Here is a 12,982-nt window from a genome sequence, read left to right on the forward strand (position 1 = left end):
CACTTATTTTTAAATATGATTTGATTTTTGCAGGAAGTATCCCTAACGAAAAAATGTGCGGCTATGTATGGAATTTTATTGCGGCGTGTATCCCGATCTGTAGGGCAGAGACGCCGCAAATTATAAATTCATGACCTTGATAGCCAAGATGGCCGCACTAAATCAAAACACGCGCAATAAAACTTACTTTTAAAACAACTACTCATTATTTGGAAGTACTTAACTATTTAGCATACACTAAGTATTAATCGTGACGCTATAGAAGGTTTTGAACGGTTATTGATACACTTACTTCAGTTATTCCCCCAAACCTTATTTACCAAGATCGGAACGTAAACACTATTATAGCCTGGCGTTCACCGAGCAACTGCAGTGCCGACGCGCACACTCAGTCGGTGTTTACCTGAACTACGAAGGGTGCACAGTCTACACCGCATGCTGCGCCTGTCCCAGTTTACCCTGTCTTGTGCTACATACCATCGGAAATCCACCAATGACTTGTCGAATCCATGCCATGCAGAATCGCTGATGTACTGCGTTCGAAAGGTGGACCAACACGCTATTAAGCAGTTAATCATAATATTGTAGCTCATCGTTATATATATCCCTAATGTATCTCAGTTTCATTGTATGTATATTACAGATTATACGTAGCCTATACAGGTACCTGTACTGTAATTCTGACGCAATGTGTCCACTAACGACTGGTGACTGGTTAAAATACCATAATAAATGCTAATATTTATGACTCTTACGGTACCGGTATCACGTTAGAAGAGTTGGAGAGGGGTTTAGTAGGACAGGTTTCCTACATGGTTTCCAAGGGAAAGGTCATTTTTCTGTGTGATGGTTACTACATTTGAGCTCGAATATAATGGAAAACATTACTACAAATAGATGTGAGTGATACATGACGACAGATCTGTGGTTCAATTCTGTTGCCTTTTCTGTAGAACATCACCTGTGGTCTCTTCTATCAACTGCGAACAATTTTCTTTTCGAGAAATGTGCAGTAATTTATGATCAAGCAGGTTGCTAAATCTCTCATATTTTTGGTGTAGAACTTACTATGAACTCTGGCATGCTTCTTGCTAAGGATTCAGCAAGTTTTCAACTTCCATAGTGCTGATATCTGTAGCATTCGTCTTTGCAATAGTTCTGTAACTGAGTGACATAATCCCATGCTTTTCCTTGACGAAGGAACATTTCAAGATAGAGTTGCTTTTGATTTGCAGTTGTATGTTCCAGACCCTGTGTCATCTGCTCATACCAGTATGTGTACAGTAATGTTTAGGCAATGACACCCTTAAACAGACAATCAAAATTTCTTGCCGGTTTGGAAGAGGTCTGCGATAACATTTCACTGTAATAGTTATTCACGATTTGTACTTTTGTGGCGGGGTTCGTAGCGACAAATACTTCGCTGTAGAAACGGCTTAAAAAGTCACCGCCACACTTTTAATAGCGGGCCGACCGGTCCGCTGGAACAGTGAACAGAAAGATGAAAACCCAAACACTCTGATTAAATAAAAGTCGGTACTTATCTTTATTAACGAAGATACAGAAACACAGTAGTGAACTCCGTGTCTACAAAAATCTGTCTAGTTCGAGTCGGAGCGGCTAGGTCAGCGTCGGCTGACGACAAACAACAACTCTGCTGCGATGAACACACAGCTGACTAGCAAGTACACAAATCGGTGGCGAGTATACAACTGAGCGGCGAATACAGAACTGTCCTAGCGCTCGCGACTCCAGCGCTTAAGAAGCCAGAAGCCAGCGGTGGCGCGCGCAGACTTGCGGCGATTTCCTGTCTCGCTGGCGCTGCTTATGCGGACGGCGTCCGGACTTTGATGCTGCCAACCTTTTGGCAGCGGGCTCGGTTGGCATTACTGGCTAGGATATAACATGTACATCGTCCTGGTGTCGTAGAATGTTTCGTTTAAAGTCTACTCTCAGCAGTTTTACGCACTTCAACCCAACGTGCAACTGCGTTGCTTTTCTTAAGACAATTTCCTGCTGTTTTATCAGATAGAACTATATTACGAGATCAAAATTATTCGTATAGGGCACTCAGTGTATTTGGAAGAGATACAAGCTACTGATTACCTGGAGTTATCGATAACTTTTTACTATTAGTGGATTCCACGTCATTAGGCAGATGTAGCATGATCCGCACTACTGCATGCACGAGAAATCTGTGACAAGAGAATGTGCCATAGTAAAACAGTAAATTGAAAGAGCAGATCCGATGAAACTAGAGAAGTACAACTCTGGCTTCAGCTAGATCACCTAAATATATTTAGAATCTACCAGATGGACAAGAGTTCCCATCTGGCAATCTGTTTATGAAAGCGTTGAATAATATGTCTCTAGTGCGATTAAAAGCCATCTGGTGCGTAGCTTCTTTAATTGCCGCCAGCACTCAAGAGCAGTTCGTTGTTCGCTCAACATAATGCCAGCTGCGCTACCTGGGGTGAGCTAGTCAAATCTACATACTTGGGCATGTGCAAGAGCTTCCCATCGCTTCCGCCGGTAGCGCCAGCTGCTGCCACCATACCGAGGAGATTCGAAGAATCTTAGGCCGGTATTACACTATCAAATTTCTTTGTCAAAGATTTGATCAAAGATGTGATCCAATATTCCGTCCACTATATTTGACAAAGATCTTTGACGTAGCGCTAGAGGGGGTATTACACTGTCATCAAATTTTTCGTCCAAGTTCAAGATGGCTGACAACAACTTGTTACTAACCGCAGCAGTTCTACGTACTCCAATTGCATTGTGTGCACATGTGGAAAAGAAGTGGGGGAAAAAATGGAACCATACATACGAGGTTGACAGTCTTAAAAGTCCTGGGATTACAACTTGATAATAAATTCAGTTGGGAGGAGCACACCACAAAACTGCAGAAAGGCCTTAACAAATCTGTATTTGCAATTCGAGTGTTAGCAGACATAGGAAACATAAAAATGAAAAAGCTTGCATACTTTCATTCCATAATGTCATATGGGATAATATTTTGGGGTAAATCTTGAAGTCAAACAAGTTTTCAAGGTCCAAAAGCGTGTAATACGTATTATTTGTGGAGTAAATTCACGGACCTCCTGCAGAAACCTCTTCAAAGAACTGGGTATACTAACTACTGCCTCTCAGTATATTTACTTCTTAATGAAATTTGTCGTAAATAATATATCTCTTTTTCCAATAAACAACTCAGTTCATACATACAATACCAGGAACAAAAATGATCTGCACAAGGACTTAAAAGCGTCTGTGATCTATTCTGTTACTCGTTTTTATTCTCAGTGGGTGTTTTTAGTATTTGGAAAAAGGGACCGATGACCATCGTAGTCTGGTCCCTTTAATCCCACAAACCAACCAACTTACTTTAGTTCAAAAAGGGGTCCACTACTCAGGAACACTCATCTTCAATAATTTGCCAGGAAATATAAAAAATTTAGTTAGAAATAAAGATCAGTTTAAAAGGAGCCTGAAAGACTTACTACTGGCCAACTCCTTCTACTCCATTGGCGAAATTTTTAATAGAAACAAATGATGTATTGTATTTGTTCATACTATTAGTATTGTTATTTCAGCTTAAAAAAAATCGACATGTTCCACATCCATGAGGCTCTCCTCAGCACGGATCTATGGAACGAAAAACTAATCTAATCTGGGTGAAGCTGAGGGTTTTACGACGACACGATAAAAGCATTCAACAAAACTTGTTACGTGAGCTTACAGTGGAAGACATCAAGTCGTACATCAATTACTTAAGAATGGATGAGCATACATTTCTGTATGTGCTCAATGAAGTGTATCCTCATACCACAAAGCACAATATTCACTTAAGAACTGCTACATCTTTAGAAGACAGGCTCACTGTAACACTCCCATTCCTTGCTACAGGAGCTTCGACCATAGATACTATATTTATGGTCGAAGTACAGAAGAGGGTTATGTTAGGTTAGGTTAGGTTAGATCAGGTTAGGTCTCCAATCTTCTTAATCTATTTTTGTATTCATGGTGCCTCACGTTGTAAAGCGCCTCATCAACTTCAGACATCTCTATTAATCTTGTAGTTGTCGGCACACACCAATTGTATTTACCGGCAATGGTTATAAAAACACTACAGACGACAGTACGCTGCAGCGATGCTAGCGCTCCATGTGGTAACATGTCACATTGCAGTGAACAGAAGACAAGAGGTTTCTTTGATCAAATATACAGCGAGGCCCTAGATTTGATCAAATATTGGACGACATTTGACAAAGTCCCTATTACACTATCAAATATCTTTGACAAAGATATTGGACAAAGAAATTTGATAGTGTAATACCGGCCTTACTCACGAACTAGGGAGCAGGTAAGGCTGGTATTAACTATCAATTTTCTTTGTCCAATATCTTTGTCCAATATCTTTGTCAAAGATATTTGATAGTGTAATAGGGACTTTGTCAAATGTCGTCCAATATTTGATCAAATCTAGGGCCTCGCTGTATATTTGATCAAAGAAACCGCTTGTCTTCTGTTCACTGCAATGTGACATGTTACCACCACGGGAGTGCAAATGCGACCTCCCACTCTTTTCTCCGCCATGATGAATCTCGAGCTGTGACGTCACCTGGCAGCTACTGCAGTTTATTTACAACGGTGTCGCTCAGTATTTCAATCGAAGGCGTGCATGTGAGTTTGTGTTACACGTTAGTTTGTGTGTAATTCTTGTCCTGTCGAGCGTTCAGTTGGAAAGGAATTGTTCTGTGAGTCTTGTAGCTTCGTTCTTGGAATTATGTCTACAAATACGTCGTATTGTGCAGTTGCTGAATGTAGTAATAGTGGACGTAAGAGTGAAGGCGTAATTTATCATCGTTTTCCAAAAAATGTTGAACTATAGCGTAAATGGATTGCTCGTTGTAAACGAGAGGACAAAATTAATGTTAATAATGCAAGAGTATGTTCTGAACATTTTTGTGAAAGCGATTACAAACGCGACTTGCAGAATGAATTGTTAGGTCTACCTACACGGAAACTGCTACAGGATAATGCTGTTCCGTCTCTAAAAATACCAAACTGGCACGGAAATATATTCGAAGTTCCAGGTCCCAGCACCGCGAATGTTACCGGTAGTGTTCTAACAGAGAGGAACGTCGCTGTGACACTAGAACAGTAAAAAAAAGAGCTCTCTTAACACTGAAAACTTTATCTCCAAGGAAAAGTAAGCTGGACAAATCCAGCAACACAGACGTTTTTACTGATCCGCTAATTTCACTTAAAGACCATGAAATTCAAGCACTGAAGAAAGAATTGGTTAGTTTGAAGATTAAAAATGTTTGATTGGAACAAAGAATTAAGTCCATGAAAGAAGTTATAAAGCAAGCTACATCTATAAAACGTAATGTGTCTCACACTAAGAAGCACAAATGTGTATGCTCGGAGGTGAGAAGTACACTTTCTCAGTGTTTCACACCAGGACAAATTCGTTGCCTGTTAAAGAAGAGGAAGCAAGCAAAGTGGTGCGCAGAGGACATTGCAAATGCTCTCACATTGAGAGCTTTGTCTCCTAAAGCATATGCCTATCTGAGGCGGAAGCTTCGACGAGATGAGCATTAACGGTCGTGTAGCTTACGATTCGTCCGACGATGTAGTACTCGGATTACACAACAATGTCCAAGTCGTCATGGCTCGCAGCTTGTTTTCAAAGTGGAAGCAGCCAGTGTATTATGACTTTGATGTTGCAATGTCTAGTGATTTGTTGCAGAAATGTCATAAAAGAAGTTGAAACAACAGGATTCCATATCGTAGCTGTTACGTGTGACATGGGACCAAAAAATAGGAATGTGTGGAAGCAACTTGGTATGTCTACATCCAAGACATTCTTTTCAAACCCTGTTGATCATAGGAGAAAAGTCTGGGTTATTTTTGATGTTCCACATTTGCTTAAATTATTAAGAAATCATTTTCTTGATGACGGAATCACTTTGCCTGATGGTACTGTGATTACAAAAATGGTTATAGAAGATCTTCTTCGACATCAGAAAGGTGATCTTTCGATCAATCACCACATATCGGAGGTTCATCTTAACGTTAGTGGACGTGATCGTCAGAATGTCCGAAGGGCTGCACAGATATTTTCACGTCGCACTGCCCAAGCTGTGAGATATGTTCTGCATAAAGATTGCGAAGGAAGCTTCATTGAGCTCGTGAACGAAGTTTTCGATGTGCTGAATTCGAGATACCCTCAAGATGAGAAAGCTCCCCTTAGAAGTGGTTACAGATTTATTATCAGAAGTCAGGAAAACTCTCTAAAAAGGCTTCTTGAAATGTGTTCTAATATGCGAATAGGAAAAAGAAACAGTCTTCCCCAGTTTCAGAAGGGATTCATTATAACAATAAATTCACTTTTTGGACTTTACAATGACATGAAAGATTCCGGAGCTACTTATATATTGACAGCCAGACTTAATCAAGACTGTCTGGAAAATTTCTTTTCCAGAATCCGTGGCCTTCGTGTCTTTTACATCAATCCCACACTTTTCGAGGTGAAAAACAGAATTCGTTTATTGATACTGACTGGAAGTGCAAGTGAAATACCTTTGTCTTCCGGTGCTTCGACTTCAGAGGACAGAAATGAGAATTCTGCTTCTGAAAACCACCCAACACCAGCTGATGAAACTGAGGAAAAATCTTTCTCTCAAGTGATTTATGTATCAGAGTAACTGATAAATCATTTGAGGTCGCTACAGATGACGAAAACTTGCTCTTAGATTTCGAGCTCAGTGATTCAGTATGTACCAGTGAAGACGTGAATGATGATGCTTTAAAATATCTAGCAGGATATATAGCATTCAAGTGCAAAAACGTTGACAGTTCTTTGGGAAACACAGCAGGGCAGTGTGTTGTTGATACAGAATTAAGTCTGAAGCAAGACTGGATTACTATTATTTCAAAACGGGGCCTCATTTCTGCCTCTACTGACTGGTTTGCTAAAATACGTGAGTTAGAAATTATATTTTCTGCTTTTCATGGATCAAATATTTTTCATTGTAATAGAGTGATGGCAACCTAAGCAGATCATGTAAGTGCGAAATTTCCCGAACTTAATAGCAGAATAGTTCAATTATATGTCAGAACAAGAACTTTTATATGGATTAGACATTTAAACAAAAGCGCCAAAATTGATGCAATGAAACGGAATTCGGCAAGGAAGAATCGGCTCTGGTCAGCGTCGCCTTCAGCATCTTCGACGTAGCTTCTGCATCAGCTTTGTAAGGTAAGTTCGAAGATTACTATCTTTTTATTTACAAAAACATGTGTAAAATAGGCAGTACCCAATTGTAAAACATTTACCGTAGTCATATGCCTAAAACACGAGCATGAATGCGGATGCGAACATCGGCCACTAGTTTTGCGTGGCGATATATCATCATTACTACTAATATTTAACGCTTTTCTTTCGGAAACCTTGTATATAATATTAACATGAAGTGTGTTCAACCCTGTGAGCGCGAAACTTTAGGTTATATGAGAAGAAAAGAGACGTGAAAACAATTATTTTGCAATCTCTCATATTCTACGAACGGAGACTGCTGCCGTCTGGCTGCCGCGTGACGTAACAAGTCGCTGACCAATGAGAGCGCACTAAGCCAATCTGGCATACCTTTTTTATTCTATATTCGTTGGTTACCACATGGAGCGCTAGCATCGCTGCAGCGTACTGTCGTCTGTAGTGTTTTTATAACCATTGCCGGTAAATACAATTGGTGTGTGCCGACAACTACAAAATTAATAGAGATGTCTGAAGCTGATGAGGCGCTTTACAACGTGAGGCACCATGAATACAAAAATAGATTAAGAAGATTGGAGACCTAACCTGATCTAACCTAACCTAACCTAACATAACCCTCTCCTGTACTTCGACCATAAATATAGTATCTATGGTCGAAGCTCCTGTAGCAAGGAATGGGAGTGTTACAGTGAGCCTGTCTTCTAAAGATGTAGCAGTTCTTAAGTGAATATTGTGCTTTGTGATATGAGAATACACTTCATTGAGCACATACAGAAATGTATGCTCATCCATTCTTAAGTAATTGATGTACGACTTGACGTCTTCCACTGTAAGCTCACATAACAAGTTTTGTTGAATGCTTTTATCGTGTCGTCGTAAAACCCACGGCTTCACCCAGATTAGATTAGTTTTTCGTTCCATAGATCCGTGCTGAGGAGAGCCTCGTGGATGTGGAACATGTCGATTTTTTTTAAGCTGAAATAACAATACTAATACACTCCTGGAAAATGAAATAAGAACACCGTGAATTCATTGTCCCAGGAAGGGGAAACTTTATTGACACATTCCTGGGGTCAGATACATCACATGATCACACTGACAGAACCACAGGCACATAGACACAGGCAACAGAGCATGCACAATGTCGGCACTAGTACAGTGTATATCCACTTTTCGCAGCAATGCAGGCTGCTATTCTCCCATGGAGACGATCGTAGAGATGCTGGATGTAGTCTTGTGGAACGGCTTGCCATGCCATTTCCACCTGGCGCCTCAGTTGGACCAGCGTTCGTGCTGGACGTGCAGACCGCGTGAGACGACGCTTCATCCAGTCCCAAACATGCTCAATGGGGGACAGATCAGGAGATCTTGCTGGCCAGGGTAGTTGACTTACACCTTCTAGAGCACGTTGGGTGGCACGGGATACATGCGGACGCGCATTGTCCTGTTGGAACAGCAAGTTCCCTTGCCGGTCTAGGAATGGTAGAACGATGGGTTCGATGACGGTTTGGATGTACCGTGCACTATTCAGTGTCCCCTCGACGATCACCAGTGGTGTACGGCCAGTGTAGGAGATCGCTCCCCACACCATGATGCCGGGTGTTGGCCCTGTGTGCCTCGGTCGTATGCAGTCCTGATTGTGGCGCTCACCTGCACCGCGCCAAACACGCATACGACCATCATTGGCACCAAGGCAGAAGCGACTCTCATCGCTGAAGACGACACGTCTCCATTCGTCCCTCCATTCACGCCTGTCGCGACACCACTGGAGGCGGGCTGCACGATGTTGGGGTGTGAGCGGAAGACGGCCTAACGGTGTGCGGGACCGTAGCCCAGCTTCATGGAGACGGTTGCGAATGGTCCTCGCCGATACCCCAGGAGCAACAGTGTCCCTAATTTGCTGGGAAGTGGCGGTGCGGTCCCCTACGGCACTGCGTAGGATCCTACGGTCTTGGCGTGCATCCGTGCGTCGCTGCGGTCCGGTCCCAGGTCGACGGGCACGTGCACCTTCCGCCGACCACTGGCGACAACATCGATGTACTGTGGAGACCTCACGCCCCACGTGTTGAGCAATTCGGCGGTACGTCCACCCGGCCTCCCGCATGCCCACTATACGCCCTCGCTCAAAGTCCGTCAACTGCACATACGGTTCACGTCCACGCTGTCGCGGCATGCTACCAGTGTTAAAGACTGCGATGGAGCTCCGTATGCCACGGCGAACTGGCTGACACTGACGGCGGCGGTGCACAAATGCTGCGCAGCTAGCGCCATTCGACGGCCAACACCGCGGTTCCTGGTGTGTCCGCTGTGCCGTGCGTGTGATCATTGCTTGTACAGCCCTCTCGCAGTGTCCGGAGCAAGTATGGTGGGTCTGACACACCGGTGTCAATGTGTTCTTTTTTCCATTTCCAGTAGTGTAGTATGAATAAATACAATACATCATTTGTTTCTATTAAAAATTTCGCCAATGGAGTAGAAGGAGTTGGCCAGCAGTAAGTCTTTCAGGCTCCTTTTAAACTGATCTTTATTTCTAACTAAATTTTTTATATTTCCTGGCAAATTATTGAAGATGAGTGTTCCTGAGTAGTGGACCCCTTTTTGAACTAAAGTAAGTTGGTTGGTTTGTGGGATTAAAGGGACCAGACTGCGATGGTCATCGGTCCCTTTTTCCAAATACTAAAAACACCCACAGAGAATAAAAACGAGTAACAGAATAGATCACAGACACTTTTAAGTCCTTGTGCAGATCATTTTTGTTCCTGGTATTGTATGTATGAACTGAGTTGTTTCTTGGAAAAAGAGATATATTATTTACGACAAATTTCATTAAGAAGTAAATATACTGAGAGGCAGTAGTTAGTATACCCAGTTCTTTGAAGAGGTTTCTGCAGGAGGTCCGTGAATTTACTCCACAAATAATACGTATTACACGCTTTTGGACCTTGAAAACTTGTTCGACTTCAAAATTTATCCCAAAATATTATCCCATATGACATTATGGAGTGAAAGTATGCAAGCTTTTTCATTTTTATGTTTCCTATGTCTGCTAACACTCGAATTGCAAATACAGATTTGTTAAGGCCTTTCTGCAGTTTTGTGGTGTGCTCCTCCCAACTGAATTTATTATCAAGTTGTAATCCCAGGACTTTTAAGACTGTCAACCTCGTATGTATGGTTCCATTTTTCCCCCACTTCTTTTCCGCATGTGCACACAAAGCAATTGGAGTACGTAGAACTGCTGCGGTTAGTAACAAGTTGTTGTCAGCCATCTTGAACTTGGACGAAAAATTTGATGACAGTGTAAAACCCCCTCTAGCGCTACGTCAAAGATCTTTGTCAAATATATTGGACGGAATACTGGATCACATCTTTGATCAAATCTTTGACAAAGAAATTTGATAGTGTAATACCGGCCTAACTGCTGCTAGTGCGACAGTGTAGTTTGCAGCAGTTGGGATAGGTGGTCTATACTGGAATAAGCTGGGGCGCTATGAAATTTATATTAAAACATTCGAACCAAGAAAACTGCTGTATGAGAAAATAAAGGCAAAAAGGCTGCACAGAAGTACCGGTACATAAAATTACTGTCAGTGGTAAAACGGGTGGGAAGACTCGGTTCACTTATAGAGAGTACTGCGAAAAAGCAGTGAGTCTTCAAAGAGACTGATTACAAAACAGCTCAAATGATCACAGGTTTGCTGACTCATGGGAGAGTGTCATGGAAAATCTGAAAACGCTGAACTAGAACGTGTCTGGAGATAGACGCCGACTGTTCCACGATAGTCTACTCACAGTTTCAGAAAGCAATACTGAGAAATCCAGGAACATACTACAGTCATCTATGTATCAGCCCCTCACAGACCTCAAAGACCAGATTAGATTAACTGTAACGTGCACAGAAGCAATTACCGTATACTTCGGCAGATAAGACGACCTTCAGATAAGACGAGATATAAATTTTCGTCGGAGATATGTAGTTTTACCGTATGCCCGACCTGTAAGGCGATCCCCGAACTGCAAATTTAGTTTAGAACTGTATCATCTGGATTATAATACGCGCACGAATTCCGGTAATGAGCTTGAGTACTTTTAAAAGCATCATATTAGCTATTTATTTTTGCGGACATATCCGCTCTGTACTACTAAATAACTGGTGCTGTTGTACTCGTCATAAAACAAAAAGCCTCCTTCAACATTGTTAGGTTTTGCCAGCAGAAGCACACGCCTAATAACGAACTCTTGTGTACAGTCGTCAAGTATTGTTGCAGTGTTGTGTGTTCAAACAATTTGTGCTGTGTTCAAACAATTTGTGCTGTAAGTGTAATCGACATAGAACCTGTAAAGCGTGTGCCTAGTGATGGACCTAACGAAAAGAAGGAAATACAATGCTAGATTCAAGTTCAAGGTCATAAAACAGGCTAAAGAATCGAACTGTGCTGCAGAAGGGGCTTCCGATAGAACAGAGAAGATGGTAAGAGATCGGCGAAAGAATGAAAATGCTATTTAAAAAACGCCAATGAAAAAGTATTCCATGAGGAGAGTAATAGCTTGCTGGGCAGATTTAGAAAATAGCTTTGCGGAATGGGTACAAGAACAGAGGCAGTACTGTTACGTTGATATAAGCAATTTGACGGGCTTAAGAATTGAAATGGGCACTAGCCAATCCAGGGAGCGACAAGGAATTTAAAACAACAGTAGGTTGGTGCAGTCGTTTCATGAGCGGAAAAAATCTGGTAACACGGCAGAAAACAAAAATTGCTCGGAAATTACCGAAAGATCTCAACCATAAAGTTACGAGTTTTCATAAGTTTATTATTCGTATGAGGCAAAAATACAACTTTCCACTATCTTACATTGGAAATTTGAATGAAACACCGGTGAACTTCGATATCATAAATAATAGAACTGTGGAAACAAAAGGCATAAAAACCGTTGAAGTCAGAAGTACAGGCCATTCCTAAAGTAAATTCTCCACCGGGCATTTTTGTACATTTTTACGAAAAGGGGTGGATGGACAAGAATGGTGTGAAATTGTGGATGGAAAATCTGTGGTAGAGGCAACCAGGTGTTCTACTAAATAACTAACTTTGTTGGTGTGGGGTATGTTTCGCAGTCACATAAGTGAGGATTCCAAAAATCACGTAGCACGAAGCAATATCGAGACTGCTGAATACCGGGCGGTTTAACTTCGATGCTACAACCTTTACACGTCTCTCTGAGTACAACATTCAAAGACCACATGGGTTAACAATGGAACAATTGGATGATGAGTGGCGAGGACTCGTGTGCGAAATGCAGAATATGCGGGTTGCATCAGAATATGCCGGCTGCATCATTTGATGTTTTCTGTGATTTCGTGATCAAATCACAGGAAAAGTGAAAGAGGAAACAACGATCAAATCCTTCAAGAAGTGTAGGATTTCGAATGTTATGGATAGCACCGAGACAATTTGTTATGGGATAACGATGACGAATCGAAAATCGATTGACAAGATGAAGAATGGAACCCACATGACAACTTTCTCAACATCGAAAATCAGGATGTACTGAGGAGCTGCTTTCCTTAGATGATGATTGTGACGATTCTGCAGTGTTTTAAATGCACTGGTGAGTGATTTAATTTATTTTATAATGGTTTTAATTTATCTAAATTTCAGTCTATGTTTTATATCTGTCATACAAGACGACCCCGATTTT

This window comes from Schistocerca cancellata, chromosome 1 (genome assembly GCF_023864275.1).
Source record: "Schistocerca cancellata isolate TAMUIC-IGC-003103 chromosome 1, iqSchCanc2.1, whole genome shotgun sequence".
Classification (NCBI taxonomy): domain Eukaryota; kingdom Metazoa; phylum Arthropoda; class Insecta; order Orthoptera; family Acrididae; genus Schistocerca; species Schistocerca cancellata.